The following is a 19,461-nucleotide window of genomic DNA, read 5'->3' on the forward strand; positions in this document are numbered from 1 at the left end:
GGTTGCAGTGGAAAACATGTTACCTAATTTCCAATACACCTGCTGCACACAAACCAATTTTCAAGTCAGTGAAAACACAGCATTCAGCATAACTTGTCTAAAATGCTTTTAAACATATAAAAAATGTGGTTTTAAAACATGTAAAATTATATTTTATTTCCCCTTGGGTTTGTTTGCCTGGGGGATTATAACTGTTTGCTATTAAAGACAAATCCCATAATCCAAAAATAAAACCACATGCTACTGTCTTACAGTGAACTGATTTGACCCACTCATGGCAAACTGCTTTTTAGAAATAGAGAAAACAAACTAAATCCCCAGGCATACAGAAAAGCCATTTTATTCTCTTCAGCAACAAGTGTGTTTCCCTCCTGAAAGAGAGCTATTCTTGAAGGTGCTTTTTCCACAAATGCATCCAAAATAATTTAAAACGAAGCTATAGATTACATGCTCCTTTTCCTGATCCCATTTGTCAGCAATCAATTTGGCCACTTCATTAAGAAGACTTGTCTCATTATATTAGGTACAGCATAAGGAAACAGAAAAAACACAATTTCTGTGTCACAACAAAAGGCTTCCTTTATGGAACCAGTGAACTACATAGCATCTTTTGCAGATCACTTGCTCCCCCTACTGTCATGAGAGAAGTGCAATTCCATTATGTTTATTGTTACTTCTTACTTCTTCTCTCAACTTGCAATAAAAGTGCACTCCATAAACTCAAGGTCTTGTCCACATGACCTGTAAGGATCAATGTTTCCACTGTTGGTTTTGAAAATGGCAAAATATTCTGACTGAATAATTTTGGGTCTTAGATACAACAGATATTCATCTCAGCCAAATCAGAAAGTACAAACAGAATTCACTGAAATAAATTCTGATATTGCAAAGAATGTCGAGAGTTCTGTGAGGTAATCTCCATCCGACTTGTTTCCATGTTCCACTGAGCCCTCAGCCATTTCAGAACCATAACAATAATATGGGTTGCAATCTAGATGAAACTAGATTACAAATTGTGTATTTTTATTTTCTTTCTTCTCACATACATTGTCAGCCCACATAGAGAAGCAGATGTTCTGATGGACTGTAAAAATGTGGTGCGACAGATCCTATGGAAGTGGAAGGAGCCCCCCCCAAGCCATCACAAGCCCAGGTTTAAGAGGTTTGATGGGGTTAAGAATTATAATACAAACCTGGCAACCCTTTTCCTTTCTCCAGCCCCTCAGAATAACTGGAACAGTTTTCTCCTCTTCCTCTTCCAGTTGTATTTATTTGTGGAGGTTATTTTGGAGTTTCTATGTTGACACCCCACCTCTTCACTTGGGGATCTCAAATGATGCCACAGTACAACTATTGTTCTTTATATATCTTTTGATTTGCCTGCTCTTCATAGGACATGGCAAACAATATCCATTCTGTGTATTGGGAAGGTCTGGTTCTAGTCTAAGTGTGCATTCATACATGGTATTTATTGTGTTTTCCTAACTATAACGCTGGTGCTTCTGTCCTGGTTTTCTAATGTTGCTTTTGTGCTGCATTACTTTGCCATTAAGCTTACTGGGTGACCTTGGGCCGGTCACGGCCTCCAAGCCTTATCTACTTCACAGGCTTGTTGTGGGGATTAAATGAAGAGCAGGAGAACCTTGAGGTCCTTGGAGACAAAGGTGGGATATAAATGCCATAAAAAAAGGATTGCCGTACTTTCTCTAGAATAGGTTTACTGAAGGGCGGATGCCCTAAGAATCCCAATCTGCAGCCTGCCTTTAAAGATGAAGAACCTCTCAAGTGTTTGTCCAAACACTGCAAGAGTCATGTTGTGGAAAAATTAGCATATACAGTGGTATCTCTGGTTCTGAACTTAATTCGTTCCGGAGGTCCATTCTTAACCTGAAACCATTCTTAACCTGAGGTATCACTTTAGCTAACTGGGCCTCCCGCTGCCACCGCCGCGAGATTTCTGTTCTCATCCTGAGGTAAAGTTCTTAACCTGAGGTACTACTTCCGGGTTAGGGGAGTCTGTAACCCGAAGTGTTTGTAACCCGAGGTGTTTGTAACCCGAGGTACCACTGTATTCATTTCCAGTAAAGAAACTTGAGCATGGTACCCATTGGGGCAGGGCTTGGGATAGCTTCATTAACTACGAACACCCAAATTTAGGATTCCTTCCAAACCATTGTCAATTACACTGTCTGGAGGGGGGCACTGCAAAACACCCCCATCGTTCAGCCCAGACACTGAGGTCCAGCTCCGAGGGCCTGCTGGCGGTTCCCTCACTGCAAGAAGTGAGGTTACAGGGAAGCCCAGCCAGATGGGCGGGGTATAAATAATAAATTATTATTATTACATTATTATATAACCAGGCAGAGGGCCTTCTCGGTAGTAGCGCCCGCCCTGTGGAACGCCCTCCCACCAGATGTCAAGGAAATAAATAACTACCTGACTTTTAGAAGGCATCTGAAGGCAGTTTTTTATGTTTGATGTTGTATTGCTTTTTTATTATTACTAATATTCTGCTGGGAGCCACCCAGAGTAGCTGGGGAAATCCAGCCAGATGGGTGGGGTATAAATATTTTATTATTTATATTATTAACATAAAGTTTTCACTGCAAAACTATTGCAAGACTTTGGCACCAGCTTGGAGGGCATCCCAAATTTTGGGGTTCATAATTAATGAAGCTTCTTGAGAACAGCAGTGGCTACCTGTTCTAGCTTCTTCTTGCTCGGGGTTGCCCACTCATGGAAAACAGCTGAGCCAGACACACATTAAGGAAGAGCAAACTGTACTAGAAGAAACTAAAGGGAACCATGTTGTAAATGATTTGCCATTAGCCTTTTACAAGCTTTCATTTTGTGTTTGCAATTAATTCATTAGCTGTAAAAGAACAGCAGTGAAACATGTTAAAGCCCATATTGTAAAAAAATCCTTGTAAAAGCAAAGATGCCAAACTATTTTTAGCATTTTAATGGCTGAAGATAATTTTTTGTACAAAGGTCTTGCATGCCCATTAGAAAGGCATCTGCACTGACAGCTTGAAGAATCATTCACACAATTAAAAAAAAGAAGAGTTCATCAAGATTCAAAAAAGTACGCCTCTGTTAAATTGAATAAAATTTTTAAAAAGCAACAATAAGGGACTAGAAAAACATTTCATATGGAGAAATGCATCAAACAGAGTGTTTTCATAGCTCATTTTTATTCTATTTGCAGGTTTCATCTGTAAGCCCCAAATCCACAGAAACAAACACTTAATTCTCATGGGAAACCGAACTAAAATCAGTGGGAAAAAGTATATTATTTTAGTTGCACTGGGGGCCTTGTTTTATGCCATGTTATATATGTTGATGAACAGTCTCCTATAGGGGCTGAAATGCAGTTTGATCTGTTTGTACAACCAGGAACTTCATTTAGGTACAAAATGATGCATCAGTGATACTGCCAGCTAAAATGCGCTGACTGTTGCTATGGTGGCAAGAATGAGCAAATTAATAATAAAAAATGTGTGCCTTACCATAAAATCTTGCAAATCTCACACTTCAAACCCCATGATAAGAGAAGTCAGTCTCAAAACTCTTAACCGGTTTCACTGGTAAAAAAAGAAAAACTGTTATTCATGCTTCAAAGAAACAGACTGCCATCCTAATCCTAAGCATTAGCATGATAATTATTTGCCTGCAATGTCAGTGCAACGTCTCTGCAATATCATCATAGCATCATAGCTTGTTACTTGCATTGCAAAGGCACAGCAGTTAGTATGCCTCAGCCTAAGCACTTATCTGCTAACACAGCAAGTCTCAAAATTGGGCTGCAAATTATTCCAAACACACAAATTCCTTATGCTATGCAGACATTCTGTACTATTTGTGGACATACAGATCATTTGGAAGTGTAAATAAAAAAAAAAGAAAACCTACATGACTATGGGGAGGGGTTTTCAAACACAACTAGAGAGGGACTACTTTCCATTAAAATTTAATATAAGTCAAGCACCTTTATGCTATTTTTTCCCTGGTAAATGTACCTCTAGGTAAGTAATGAAATATTTAAACACCAAAAGACATGTCTGATTTTTTATTTATTGTAAGAATATAATGAGTGAAGAGTTTTGTTTTTTTTACAATTATGTAGGAGGATTTTAACTGTATTTATTTATTTATTATATAGCTACCCCAAGGGACAGAGGGAGATTGACAAATGATTCCTCCCATCTGAGCAGTTTCATGGGGCCGGGTGCTTAGCCTCAACAATTAACCTGTTTCATGTACTTCAGATCATTCTTTGAACTTATTAACAGGAGATCTATTCTATTATACATATTGAAGCCAGCTGCTAGCCAGCCTGCACCCTGGCTCCTAGAGGAAACACCATTCCTACCCAGCAGTTCCAAGATCCAGCACTCACAGTGATGAACAAAAGCCTCAATGCATGTAGGCAAACCTCAGTCCCTGGAATTAGGTCTGGATGGTGTGGGACTTCCTGCTATGCAAATACACAATGATCTTTCTCTGCTGGGATATGTGGGACATTGATCAGATGGAGAAGACAGCAGCAGGGAAGGCTCAGAAAGGAGAGTTCCCTCCTTGAAACCACCCAAAGCAGGCAGAGCACCTGCAAGGTGAGTTTTGAGCCCCACATAATACTGTTCCTTGCCAAAGTATATTGACGTGTGATGTATCTTGAGGCCCTGGTGCATTCACTTTAACAAATATGAAGGATTGACAACAGGTTGACCACTTGGGATACTTCTGTGACACTTTTTCTTCTCTGGTCAAGCACTGGGAACATTCAGCAGTTGCTACCGTTCTCCAACCTGGCCCATGTTATCCCTGCTCTAGCAAACTTCCACATTCCACAATGCATCGTAAGTGGGACTGCCTTTGAAGACTTTTGGAAACTTTGGTTAGGATAAATACAGCTGCCCGATTACCAGCTGGGACCAGTCTTTGAGAACACGTCATCCTGGTGCTTCAAGAGCTTCAGTGGCTCCTGATGTTTCTGAACACAACTCAAAACAGTTCATGCTTACCTTTAAGATCCTGTATGCCTTTGGGCCCAAGGAGCTGAGAAAGGAATGTCTTCTTCCAACGCTGTGTGCACATCTGTCTGTGGACTGAGACCTTTAGAGATCTCCTCCAGGCATTGCTGCTATCTGAACTAGAAAAGGGACCTTCTTAGTGATGATCTCCCTATGGAATTTGTTCTTCAGGGATACTCACCTAAGTTGATAACTTTTTGTTTACCAGGCATTTAAACATTTGCTGAGCTTTTAACACGTTCTGAGTTTTTAATGCTCCTATTTTGCTTTCCTGGTTGGTTGGTTGGTTGGTTGGTTGGTTGGTTGGTTTCAATCTTTTTATGATAATATCACCATTGTATTCTATTCTTTTGTAAGCCCCCTGGAAATACTTCCTGAATAACAACATAGAAGCCCATTAAATAGAAAATATATATATAATATTAATGTTTTTTATTTTTATTACTTAAGTCGTTCTGTATTATAATGCAAATGAGAACAATATGCTCATATTGATAAAATTAAAACTATATCTAACCCTGTCTATTTTTCTCTCTATATAATCTCTTTCTTTCTTTCAAATTATTTTAATTGAAGATTTTCTTGGGCAACAAAAGTACATACGGTGTCTCTGCTTTCAAAAAATCCCTCCCACTCTTAATTTTGCACAGGCTTCATAAACATGGCTGACCTACTGACAATATGTATAAGAGTAAACTTGAAGGTCCTTTTAATGTAAAATTATTGACGCTCAGTGAGAAATCCTTGCAATTCTTTTATACCATTGTTGTTCTTAAAAATCCATGCCCATGTTGTAGATACAATTGTAGATTTTGGATAGGGGGGATTCCATGTAACTTTCTTGTTATTGTTGCTCTGGGTGTGTGGTTTTGACAGAGGAGATCCGGGTATTTGATACAGAAGGCCTTCATTTGTATTTTCAAGCACTGCCAGCACTACATGTTATATGTAAGACATATTAATTCTCCACTCCCGTCCTCCTGCAAATAAATAAATTGTGCAGCTACTGCTGTTAGAGTTACCATTGCTATGTGGAATTTGTTTTAGTTCCACAAGCACCTTTTGGTGTGAACAACAACCATCACACCAGCCGATCCAAGACCACCCTCTTCCTAGAAGACTTGATGAGCAGCTGTCCAGTGCTGAACTCAGGGGATGAGTGAGTAGTATTGGGAAGTTTGGTGGGGAGCTTTCCTGCTAACATTCCCTTTACTATCCCTCAGAGTTGAAGCACAAGTTTTAATGGGCAGAAGCAATATGCAATTGTTTATAATTTTGCCATGACTGGTTTCATTACTGTAGCTGTTGTGATTTTAAATATGATTTAAAGCCGTCTCCAGTGCAGAATGAGGAAGGATATTCATGTCTGAAAGAAATGAATGGAGGGAAATGGGAAGCATGATCTGCAATAATTTAGAAGGAAAACAAGAGGTGTCCCTACAAGATATTTTTAGATCAATTTCCAGCAATAAGATAGCTGGGTTTTATTTTTATTTCATTTTATTTTTTACTACTGCAACCAAAATCATTGCAAGGCTAATTAACAGAACAGGTACAAATGGATACAAAGTCATAAGCCAATTAATTAATGAACATGTGGTGTTAACACATGTATGACAAGTCATGGATTCTGAGTTGTTGTTGTTATTATTATTATTATTAGCATTGGATAACTTTAAAACTAAAACTATTCTATCTTTTCAAAGAGCAGCTCCAAGCAGATAGCAGGAAGAAACTATTTCAAAAGATGAAGGAACTGCATATGTGTGTGTATGTTCACATATAGCTATAGCTATAGCTATAGATGATATAGATATAGATATACCGTAGATACTCACACATAAATATGCATATGCAGTTAGCCTGCAGTGATAGACAAGCCACCTAACTCCATTGGAGCATACAGGTGAAAAGTGATCAGCTATCTGCTCCCTGCTCTTTTATATTTGGCTCAAAATGTCACTTTAGCTCAATGATTCTGTTAGCTGTGGGCTACGATTAGGTGGAGCATGTCGAGGGCCAGAAAAGGTGTGACGCATTATTGAGAAGGAATAAGCTGTTCCTGAGATCTAGGAAAGGAACCTGGCATTTGGTTTCCTGGTTTGGAAAAGAAAGCTCCTTTAGGGCTGAATAACTATCTCATCCCCATGCAGTGGCAGCTCCACCCGGCTATCCCATCCCAGGGTGCCACCCTGAATAAAATATTGGAGGGGGGCAGGGAAGCCCCGCCCTGTATAATCAATCCCAAGACGCAGGGCATGCACGCGCACACACACAAACACCATTTTATCAGCAATGACCATCAACTTTGGGGGGACCCACCCCCTCAAATATGTTAGGGGGGGCAAAAGGACCTAAGGACCTGGGAGTTTTCTCCTATGACCTAACCATATGCTGATGGGGATGGCTATGGCTCCTCAGACTTTGAGTCCACAGAAGAACTGGAAAATAGCACAATGTGTAACAGATGAATAAGCTGGCATGTGAGAAGGCAGCCCATGTCATAAAGGAAGCATTTCTGACAGCCTATTCTTACCATGTTTACTGTAATGTTTCTTTGGAATGATGTGAAGCACCACTTCCATGTATTTGGGAGACAAAAGAAGACCTAAGGCATGAGTAGGCAAACTAGGGTCCAGGGGCCGGATTCAGCCCAATCACCTTAGAAATCCGGCCCGCGGATGGTTCGGGAATCAGCGCGTTTTTACATGAGTGGAATGTGTGCTTTTATTTAAAACGCGTCTCTGGGTTATTTGTGGGGCATAGGAATTCGTTCATATTTTTTTCCAAAATATAGTCCGGCCCCCCACAAGGTCTGAGGAACAGTGGACCGGCCCCTTGCTGAAAAAGTTTGCTGACCCCTGACCTAAGGAGATAGGGCCATTCCCAGTCCTTCCCATGTGCATCTTCTACATCCTCTGAACACATCTGTTAGCTGACTCTGATGTCTTCTGGAGCACTGACTTCTCAGAGGGTCTGTAAACACTGAGAAGATTCTTCCCAAAGCAGTCCCCACTGCCTAGAAAAAGCAACTAGCTGCAGGAAATGTCACTAGTCCTTTCATTGGCCAGATGCCACATTCAGGGGAAAGAGGTTTCCTTCAGACTACCCAGCCAAGGCTATAAAGCTCTGCCAGTTGTTCAAATATGTGCTACAGTCACCCAGAGATTTCTGACCGTGTAAAGATTCATTCTTGCTCTCCCGTGTGAATCAGCCAAAAAGCGACAGGTTAGCTAAAGCAAAGTGCCAATATGATTGAATATGTTACCACACAATAAAATTAATATTAATGGCCTCTTCCTGATATTTAACTTATTTTTTTGTTTATCTTTTTATTTCATTTTTTCTACCCAGTGTGCTTAGCTAATAAAACCTCCATTATGAGGAAGTGGCACTTGTAACATTCCATGCTACATCAATTATTATGACTTTATTGTGACTTATTGGAGTTCAGCAAATCCCAGAAGACTATGCTGATGCCTTGGAAGCAATTAATTTTTGATTGATCTAATTCACTCCAGTTCTGCATGTAAAATGTTTGCAGGCGTTTGAATAATTCTATTATATGTGGGAGAACACTGCAGGCAAATCATTTGAAAATTAATTGCATAGTTATTTTCAGTAAATATAATTTATTCCACTTCTATTGTGGTAACTTATGTAGTTGCTTTATGGAGTAAACTAATGAAACAAATGATCTTTGGCGAATTAAAGGATGGGGAAGGGAAGGAACAGACACAATGCTCCATTTCTTTCTCAGAGTTAACTTTCAACTCTGCATATGTGAACCAACAGAACTGGAAAAACAATTAAACATAAAAGCACAGAAATGAATGTAAAGGGAGTGTTTAAAATGGTTCCAAGATGCAAATTCTATATCCTTTGTCAAGAGGAGCAAGAAAGCATCCAGATCATTCATGTGCATCCATTCACAGTACAGTCAGTAGGAGAGAAGTTTTGAATAGAAGAGTATATGCAGCAATGGCCAGTGGGGAGGGATGCACTGTTACTCAGCCAGAGGTGAACCAAGGAAGGGAAAAGGTATATAAAAAATTTCTCTCACATGCTTTTTTATCCTGACCTTTCTCTAAAGAGCTCCTTGCTGCAGTTTCCCTTCATCCTCTCAACTGCTTTAGAGCAGGCACATCCAACAGGTAGATCACTGAACGCCTGTGGTACATCACTGGCTCCCCCCAAAGAAGCTCTGCACCCCTTAAAAATGGGGCTTTCCTCATCTCTAAATAAAGCTCAACAACTTTGACCTGAACCCCCCAAAAAGGGGATAGATCACTGCCAGTTTTTAACTCTGCGGGTAGATCGCAGTCTCTTGGGAGCTGGCCACCCCTGCTTTAGAGTTAGGTTAGTGTCGGGAACTGCTGGTCACTGCCCCGTGTGGTTAACTGCATTACTGCAACCTATCAGGGAAGAACCTTCCAGATCTTCCTGGCTGCACCTAAGCTGAACATTGGCTCCTGCTGGGCTGGAGCTACATGGCTTCCTTTTCCATGTGAGGTTGAGCAAGGAGGTGTATGTGAGTGTTAGCATTTGCTGTCTGAGGCTGGTGATGCTTTGTTGTGACCTCTACTTGTTTCCCAGTCCTGCCTTTTCCCTTCAGTCCCGACTCTTTCCAGATTCCACCCATGGCTGGCCCTGATAGGCTAAGGTCTGTGGCTGAGCAGGGATTTGAATCCAGATCTTCTTAGTCCAGGTCCAGTACTCTAACCATCATGCTATTACTGGTTCTCTGAATGCCAGGATGCATTTTGCTTGGCTGCTCTAGGGAAGATGCCAATATCTTCCTAAAACAAAATTTAGAATGGGTTTGCCAGTTCTGAGGGATGCAAAAGAGGTTTCAACATGATTACAATCATATTTCTCAGGAGGCTTCACAAATCTGTAATATCCCCCACACACATGAGCTTCAGGGGGATTTGAAATCTGAGGCTCATAGAATTGCAGAAATACTCAGTGGTCTATTGCAGGCATCCCCAACCTGCGGCCCTCCAGATGTTTTGGCCTACAACTCCCATGATCCCTAGCTAACAGGACCAGTGGTCAGGGGTGATGGGAATTGTAGTCCAAAACATCTGGAGGGTCGAAGGTTGGGGGTGCTTGGTCTATTGCATACAGTCCTGTTTTGCATACACCACCATTTCAGATTCTAAAATTTAGGGGGGGGGGGCTTTCAAGAAATTGGCCAAAATGTAGTGGGTAAACTTTGTCCTGCATGATGAGCCCTACTGAAATGAAACATAAGAAACTATCTCTTCATCACTATGGTATGTGTACACTGACTGGCAGTAGCTCCCCAGGAGCTCAAACTGGAGCCTCCCCCAACCCCATCATAACTGACAACTTCTGTGTACCAAGCAGATGTTCTACCACTGAGCTACGGTCCTTCCACCCAAATGAGTGGAAGCTACACGACACCAGCTGGAGGTTGAAGTTGATTCCTTTTTTGATCTCCAGTGCATTAAGTTTAGCAGGGCCAACACCAATACATGACATACACTGGCAAATGCTGCAGCCCATGAAGGGTCTACTGCTGACACAAGGCCTGTGAACATCCTTTGAATTATAGCATAGAGTAGTTAGATTTTCTGGCACAACCAGCATTTTATTTCCCCCACAATGCAATGCCTCCTGCATTTATGTCACAGAGACTGCATTGTGGGGAATTTAAAATGGCAATCCAGGTGCACAGGCCTTTTGGCCAGACCATTGCTGCTGCCCTATTGCCCACTAGGCTGTCTTCCTAACAGCAACACTGAAAGGAAAGCCAATCCAGTACAATTGGACTTCCTGGGTGTGGCAGCCATTTCACTGTATGAATAATGTGACTTGCGTTGTGAGGGACTTAATGGCTGCTGCATCAGCAAATTCAGTTACATGGGTATTGTTTTGTGTTCTGCTGCCCTGCCACTAGGCTACCCACACCTCCACAGGATGCTGCCTGGAGCTGCTTCATGCCTGGAGCTACTTAGACCTGAAGGCTGCTGCTGCCTGATACACAACTGTCCCAAATTTACTTATGAAGATTTCTGCAAAAGGTTCCTCTTCCAGCACAGAAAACGCTTCACCTCAAAATACAATCCATCATCATCAGACACATTTGTTACAGTTTCCAGCTAATGTTATTCAAAGGTTATTGACTTTAAAGAGAAAGCCATGACTTTAATCAATACGTATTTACGCTGCTGCCAAAAACAGAATTGGAGATGAAGAAGAACTGTTCATCTTATGTCAGTGAAACACAGTTGGAAAGAAGATGCAAAGCAACTATAGATGACAGGTTAAATTAAAGGAGAGACCTTTACCATTAAAACAATGAAATAGTCCAATCCCTTAAAACAACAAACATTTTTCTGCCATGATTGGGCTAACCCAGGGAATGAATTCTCATTGCCCAGAAAACACACAAAGTGGGATGAAGAATAATTGATTAAAATGAATTTGTTCTAAAGGGTTCTTTCAAAAGTCACTTCTGATATTTTTATTTTTGCAATGCTTAAAATTCTACAAGGCAGGCTTAAGCAGTATGTGGACCAAGAACTCCCAGAAGTGCAAGCTGGATCTCAAAGCGGCAGAGGAACCAGAGACCAAATTGCAAACATGCGCTGGATTATGGAGAAAGCTAGAGAGTTCCAGAAAGACATCTACTTCTGCTTCATTGACTATGCAAAAGCCTTTGACTGTGTTGACCACAGCAAACTATGGCAAGTTCTTAAAGAAATGGGAGTACCTGATCACCTCATCTGTCTCTATAGGTTCGTATAGTTAAAGCTATGGTTTTCCCAGTAGTGATGTATGGAAGTGAGAGCTGGACCATAAAGAAGGCTGATCGCCAAAGAATTGATGCTTTTGAATTATGGTGCTGGAGGAGACTCTTGAGAATCCCATGGACTGCAAGAAGATCAAACCTATTCATTCTTAAGGAAATCAGCCCTGAGTGCTTGCTGGAAGGACAGATCCTGAAGCTGAGGCTCCAATACTTTGGCCACCTCATGAGAAGAGAAGACTCCCTGGAAAAGACCCTGATGTTGGGAAAGATGGAGGGCACAAGGAGAAGGGGACGACAGAGGACGAGATGGTTGGACAGTGTTCTTGAAGCTACCAGCATGAGTTTGACCAAACTGCGGGAGGCAGTGGAAGTCAGGAGTGCCTAGCGTGCTCTGGTCCATGGAGTCACGAAGAGTCAGACACAACTTAACAACTAAACAACAACATTCTCTGAATGTGTGGATATTGTTGTTGTTTTTAATTTAAACCATTTATATATCACTTAACTGCAATAGTCTCTAAGCCATCTAGAAAGATGCTTAAAATAAAAATATAAAATTAAACTTCAACTGTTGTAATTGAAATAGAAGCAGCTGCCTTTGGTAGGCACCAGAAGTTCAGTCAGGATGGGCCTGTCTGACCTCAGCTGAAAATATTGCCTGAATATTTGAGAGCATTGACATATTTTACTTCAGTATCTAACCCTGGATAGTTGGGTGTGTTTGACTGGAATGGTCCCAACACACTGTACATTTTGTTTCACACAGGCACATCTTGCATGAACCAACCCTGCAAATGAGTCAGTCAGGCCCCCTTACCCTTGGCTCAGCCCCACCCCATCAGGTAATGAACTAGTGTGTGTGAACCAGAGCCAGCCTAAGGCATTTCGCTGCCTGATACAAAAGTAAAGCAGCAACCTGCTTCCCATTTAAGCCCAACTGGACCAGCAGCTGACTCTAACTTTGATCCTGGAGAGGGGACATCCTCCACAGCTGGAGGGCGGCCGGCTCGGTGACTGCCTGGCCCCCACAGCTCCATTCTCCCACACCTTGCCATTACTCCCAACCCCTCAGCATCCACACTTGATGTGGCTGCCTCACTCTCCCTAATAGTCCTGCCAGCCCTTCATCCATTGCCTGAAGCACTGTGGTCTTCCTCCACTCCCGTGACTTGAGTTGGCTAACAAAACCCTGCAATATGATCAGTGCTCTAAAAGGTACCATTATCAGTCTGGGAGTCATTGTTGCACTCCAGTTTTCCCGAATTACATGGCGCTAATATAGCTATCTATATTCTCCTCAAACCAGATATGGTGTCATTGCCTTCTTTCTTCTTCTTTTTCCAAGCCGCATTCATGGGCTGCTATGAGTGCTTTAGTGACAAAGCAACATTATATTTGGTTGCTGCATTTCTCTCCCCAGCCCTCTAAAGCCTAATTCACAGCTGCAGGAAAACCTAAACAAACCCGCCGAAGCAATTTACGAAACTGATGAAAATGATTAGGCAAACATTCTTAAGCATCCCAGCCCCAGTTCTGGTGGCTGAAGCAATTTGTTTCCGGAACAGTGTTTTTGCTTAGTGCCCTGTGATTTCACAGCACATCATTTTCATGTCCTGTGTTTCAATCGTTATATAAACTTTACCATGTCAAGTAAAAATCACACACTGGAATTCACACTAGCATTAGATAAATGCTTGAGAGACATTGACGTGCCTCGTTCAATTTTCCCTTCTATTTTCTGAACAAGCAGGCTCACTCATGTTGAAAGATAGCACCTAAAAACCAACGCCAGCTTGCAAGAAATTAAAAAAGCAAGAGCCAAATTGGTTGACTGTTTACAACAGCAGCAACACAGGACCTAAATCTGAAAATCAATAAACCATAGAAATGGCCGCTGGAAGCAGAATTGTCTAGAAGCCTGCAGCGCTGTAGGGACTGGGTTTACAGGAGGAAGAAACAGACTGGGATGGAAGTGTGGAAACCCAAGTTGGAGGAAGAAGGATCTCTCCTTTCCACCTTGATTTTGGGGGAGAGGAGGGATGCTGGCTGCCCCTCAAACCTTCCTGCAGAGCGCAGAGCCTCAGTGGATTTTGGGAAGGCCTTTGAGCAAGTGAGGGGAGAAGCTGAACAGAAAGCAATGTCTGAACCAAAGCCAGAACTGCAGGGTGTCACCCAGGTGCCTAAAAGCAGGTACTGCTTCCTCAGATGGAAGCAAACTCACTGGTCCTGACAAGAGCAGGCGCTCGCTATCTCAGCATTCCCACAAGCCAAGTCTCATAAGCGAGCATGCCACTAGGCAGCGGGGGGCGGGGGCGGGAATGAGGAAACTGTTGGGCTATCTTCCATTTCCATCCAGTTCTGAACTTTCCCTCCTACTCCTGAATCGTGACTCAGGTAGATAAATATTATCACGGACCTGTATGCTGCATAATGCTGCTGTGGTTAGTCTGCTCAGGTGCCATTTCCATCATACTGTGTGAGAGACGTGACTCTTCACCTCTGTGACAAGCTAGAAGACAAGATACTTTGTAGAGACAGCAGTCTGTGTGTGAATCAGATGAGGATGGAAGGGCAGTGAGTTATTTTATATATATTTTAGATATATATAAACCATATAATATATGTTTGTGATAATAATATGGTGTTTGTGAGGGCCTAGCTCACACACTCTCTTCTTTGGCATAGTAGGCCCTACACCTATTTCTGTTTCCTGTGTTCTCTATGAACACAGGAAACAGAAATACAGTGGTACCTCGGGTTAAGTACTTAATTCGTTCCATAGGTCCGTTCTTAACATGAAACTGTTCTTAACCTGAAGCACCACTTTAGCTAACGGGGCCTCCTGCTGCTGCCGCACCGCCGGACCATGATTTCTGTTCTCATCCTGAAGCAAAGTTCTTAACCTGAGGTACTATTTCTGGGTTAGCAGAGTCTGTAACATGAAGCGTATGTAACCTGAAGCATATCTAACCCGAGGTACCACTGTAGGTGTAGGGCCTACTATGCCAAAGAAGAGGAAAAGATTCAGAAAAGGTAACCAAAACGAGCAACATTTGGAACTTTTTAGTTCAGAAAAACGGCAAGTAAGGAAGGATGTGATAGAAGTCTATAATTTTTTCCAAAAAGTAGGTGGAGGGCAAGTTTCTTCTCCCTCTCTCATGATGATAGAGCTCGGGGCCAGCCAAGAAGACTGAATGTTGTAAGACTCAAAAGTTGACAAAAGCAGTTAGTATTTCATACAGTGGATAAACTATATCAGGCATAGGCAAACTCGGCCCCCAGATGTTTTGGGACTACAACTCCCATCATCATCACATACAAGAGAGTAATTAAACAGAATTTGGAATGTAGAGGTTTCAACTTGGCATCAAAACTGAAAGCACGTAAGCCATCCGTGCAAAGTTTATTAAAATTTTGAAAAGCATTCGTTTTTTATTTCTACTTTCCACAACCCACCAGAATTTGCACATGAAAATATTCAGGGAACATTTGTGAAGAATACCTCCAGTGGGCTTGATGTCCTTTCTAAGGGCATTTATAACTTATAGCAACCCCATTGCCGTTATATATTTTGTTGTCTAATCCAATGTTTTGACGTTTAGGCCTGACATAAAGAGGACTGGAAAATAAATATGGTTATAATATAAGGTCCATGGTGTCTTGGAAACTGAGTGCATGAGCTGTACACCAAGAATAAAAGCCTGGTTGCTCTTTCTTTTCTAGTCATCAAAACTGCCCAAGAAAGAATAATCATGAGGATAATTTATACCAAAGTCTGGCCCCTACCTTAGAGCCCAACCAGAGGCCTGTCTTGATGTCTACCTCTGGCCCTTTCAAATCTTATTGTTGCTTTTAGACTTGACCTGAGCCTCTGGCCTCTAATATTTTAATCCATTTGTTGCCATAAGCTCAAATTATTTAAGATCTCATTGTTGTTAGCTGTAACAGTGGCTCCTGGACTCATACAAACCATTTGCAAGTAGGATCCTGTCTGTCCAGTACCCCCCTGCCTTTACAAGTGCAGTTAGTTGGTAGGTCTACTCAACCTTGGAGTGACCACAGGAGTGATCACAAAACCAACACTGATCAATAACTTTCTCCCAACCCGATCTCTAATCTCTTAGCACCAGTCTACCCAGGTGGCGCAATTTTTTCTCCACCAACTTCAGTTCAGGTCCAGAATCAGCCTTTCAAAAAGGCATTGTTACCTTGAAAGTTCTTTTAAAATCAAAAGGCCTTTTAAAATTAAGGGTAGGGGTTGTTCCTTAACACCCATTCATCCACAAAGCATAGCCAGATGGTTTCTATTTGCAAATCAGCTCACTGCTCCAAGAACAACATTTGCCAAGGGCAAAGTCAGTAGAATGTAAACATCTTCATGAATTGACCATGTAAAAACAGAGACATATAAACAATGGACAGTATTTGAGCCAATTTCCGTCATTTTGAAGGGCTTTAATGCAAACTTCTTAATGTAGCTATCAGAACAGCATTTTGTTAATTAATCCATTTGCTCAATTATTGCTGCATTCCTCTTCATATTCCATTGCTTTTTGATCGAAAAATTAAATAAAATGATGGGACTGATGGCCATGAAATAACTGAACAGTGACAGATGAAGCAAATTAATCACAGGAACCTTCTCACCTCTCAATTTCATGAAACACATTTCCTTCTGTCCAACATTCAATTTTTATAATAATATTAATTATTATTACTAAGCCCAAATTTCTTTTCAGACATATGGCACAGAGAAAAGTCTGATAATCATCTGTTTTACAGGTCTGGAATCAAAATACATGAAATTCAATGCTCGTCCCTCATTGCCTCCTTGGTCTACAGCCTTCAAACTCCTTTACCAACTCACTTCCATTGTCCTGACTGCAGGCAGTCTTTTCCTCTTTCCTCAGTTTCCTTTCACTCTTGTTTATCTAAGCTCTTTGCCTTTCAACCCAGTATCTGCTCTGTCTTATTTCATGTTCTTCCCATTTAGAACTTTAGCCTCAGTTCCATAGCTGCCCACAGGACAAATACTTCACAGTCCTCCCCTAAGCTGTTTAAACTGTTATTCAACATTCCAAAGGGGGGGATCCAATATAGTCTCTGCTTCCATCAGTGCAAGGATTTCTCCTTGTGCAATTGCATGTTCTTCTCACATCTCCTCTCCCTAAATCTTTTCTGGGGTCTCCCAACCCTCTGTGGCAGATTTTCAGAGGGTGCAAGTCACATGCATGGGGAGGAGAGGGGGGAAGTCCTACTACACAACTGGAAACCTTAATGCTAATAGGATGTGGTAGGTGAATGCCTCCCATAGTTTACAGCAAGAGTGGGGAAAATGTGACATTAACATATATGAGAGAGTGCTGGAGGGGAAATAGTTAAATAGGTTGCACAGACAGGACCCAGGGGGGTGGAGTCAGTGGGTCTATCAAACTAGTTCTGGGAGGAATTCTGGGAGGAGTTCGTTGGGAGTTGTGGTGGGTAGTTGGTTGGATTTTGTGGGTTGGCTGGTTGGGAAAGGCAGTTGGTAATAGAGAGACAGTTAGGAGAGCCAGTGTGATGCAGTGGTTAAGAGCGGTAGTCTCGTAATCTGAGACTCCATCGGGTAGTGATAAAGCGGGATCTCAAATCCAAACTCTTCTTCTTCTTCTTCTTCTTGAGTGTGGGGAGGTAGAAGAGATAGAGAGAGGAAAATAAGACTAAGAAAGTAAAGAGCAACAACGTTTGGAATGCTGTAAAAGTTTTGTTTGTGTCTGAAACAAAATACACTATTCTTTATTAACTGAAAAGCTGACTGAGACTAAAGTGATTTTACCAGGGAGGACCTGGTTGGTGGCAGCAGATTAGTGGTGTACGGGTCAATAGTCCATGAGACGACCGGGGGGCCCGTACGAATGCCACAAATGTGACCCTCCAGATGCTGCTGAACTACAATCCCACCAGCCCCAGCAACTATAGCCAGGGGTGACGTAAGTTGTAGTTCAACAACATCTGGCCTGATTCCCATTTTAAGAAATTAAGAGAGCACAGTTCCTTTATAGACCACAGTTGCAATCTTTGGAGAAGGAGATCTATATGAACTACAAAGAGTTATCAAAACAGAGTAAGATTTGCTTTTTTATTATAATAAAATTAAGACAGGAAAGAAAATAGAACCATGCTTGCCTTCACTTTCAGAATATAAAATATTCCAACTTTTTGTTTTATAAGGCAGAGCTTCAGTAATACGTATTCAGATTATAGCAAACTTTGGAGAAATGTTAAAACTAATTCCAGAGAGGCAGTTTGTGTTGTTTAGTCTATCTTGTAGGATACGTATTTGCTGTGGTATGGATTTTTGTAGGTAAGATTACATGTGAAAATTAATCAAAATTAAATAATTTAAACATTTGATTTACAACTCGTGCAGTGCCTACACATGACCCTACAAGGCAGAATCAGGAGTGTGCCTGCAATGGGTCAAAGATAGCAATGAAAAAAACATCTTTCAACACCATACATTTAGCAACTGCCTCACAAGTTGATTGACATTTGCTACCAAGTGTGCTTTCCACTAGCACTTTTACATTCACACAAACACCCAAGTTAGCAACCAAGGATGCTTTTCTTTCAGAAGTACAAATTTAAGGACTTATTCATTTTTAACAGTAAATTTTTTTAAAAAAATTTTTTTTACTCATTTTGGGTCCTGCATTACAATCTTAAGCACGTTTCTCAAGAGGTATATCCCATGGCATTCAACAAAGCCTGCTCATTAGTGTTTTAGAATTACAGTGAAAGGAATGCAGAATTTCTAAAATCCAGCAACCCAAAAGACAGACAATTTTAACCAACAACAAAGAAGAACAGACCCATTCGCTTTCATTAATCACAGCTTACAATCACAGGTATGTTTTGGCCCCCTACAACTTTACTGCATTCTTAAATGTATATCCCTGCCATACAAGATAACAAGCAGTTGCAAACTCTGGAGACAAATTATACATTTAACTAAAAAAAGGCGTTGCCTCTATAGAAACCTTTTAATTTGTTTCTGACATTTTTTTGAAACAGTGAATTGGCAATGTATGCATACTTATGAGCAGAAAACATAAGTCAATTCTGATTCCACGGAACATTTCATGAACATGCTAGAAAACGTATATTATAAAAAATACATTCAATTAAACAACCTTTTGGTTTAACTGTTAACATTTTGGACAACTCTTCAAGGCAGAGGCCTGGTCTGTGTGAATCTCGCCTAGCAACAGCAAGCTTCTGTATACTTCCTGAGGCTAAGATTGGCCAAAAACTGTTACCTGGCAACAGCAGAATAATCAAGTCTATTGACTAACATTGGCCAGAAAAATGTCTCTTCAATAAGAAAAAAAACTACATACTAAAAGTACTATTTGTCAAAATAGCACATACTAGATATGCCCCTTAAACTAACACAACAAACCATTTCCCCAATACAAGATGCAGTACAAATGGCTATTTTAAAAAATATCCTAGCATAGTCCATAAAAGAAAATGCACAGCATCTGTCAACATGCTACTCTCTTAGCAAATGTTTAACTCATTCATCATAATAATAATTTCCCCCAAATTTTGTACGGGTCACGCTCAATTTATGTCTCCTACATGTCCAGTTTTCAAAACAGACAG

This window comes from Podarcis raffonei, chromosome 2 (genome assembly GCF_027172205.1).
Source record: "Podarcis raffonei isolate rPodRaf1 chromosome 2, rPodRaf1.pri, whole genome shotgun sequence".
Taxonomy (NCBI): domain Eukaryota; kingdom Metazoa; phylum Chordata; class Lepidosauria; order Squamata; family Lacertidae; genus Podarcis; species Podarcis raffonei.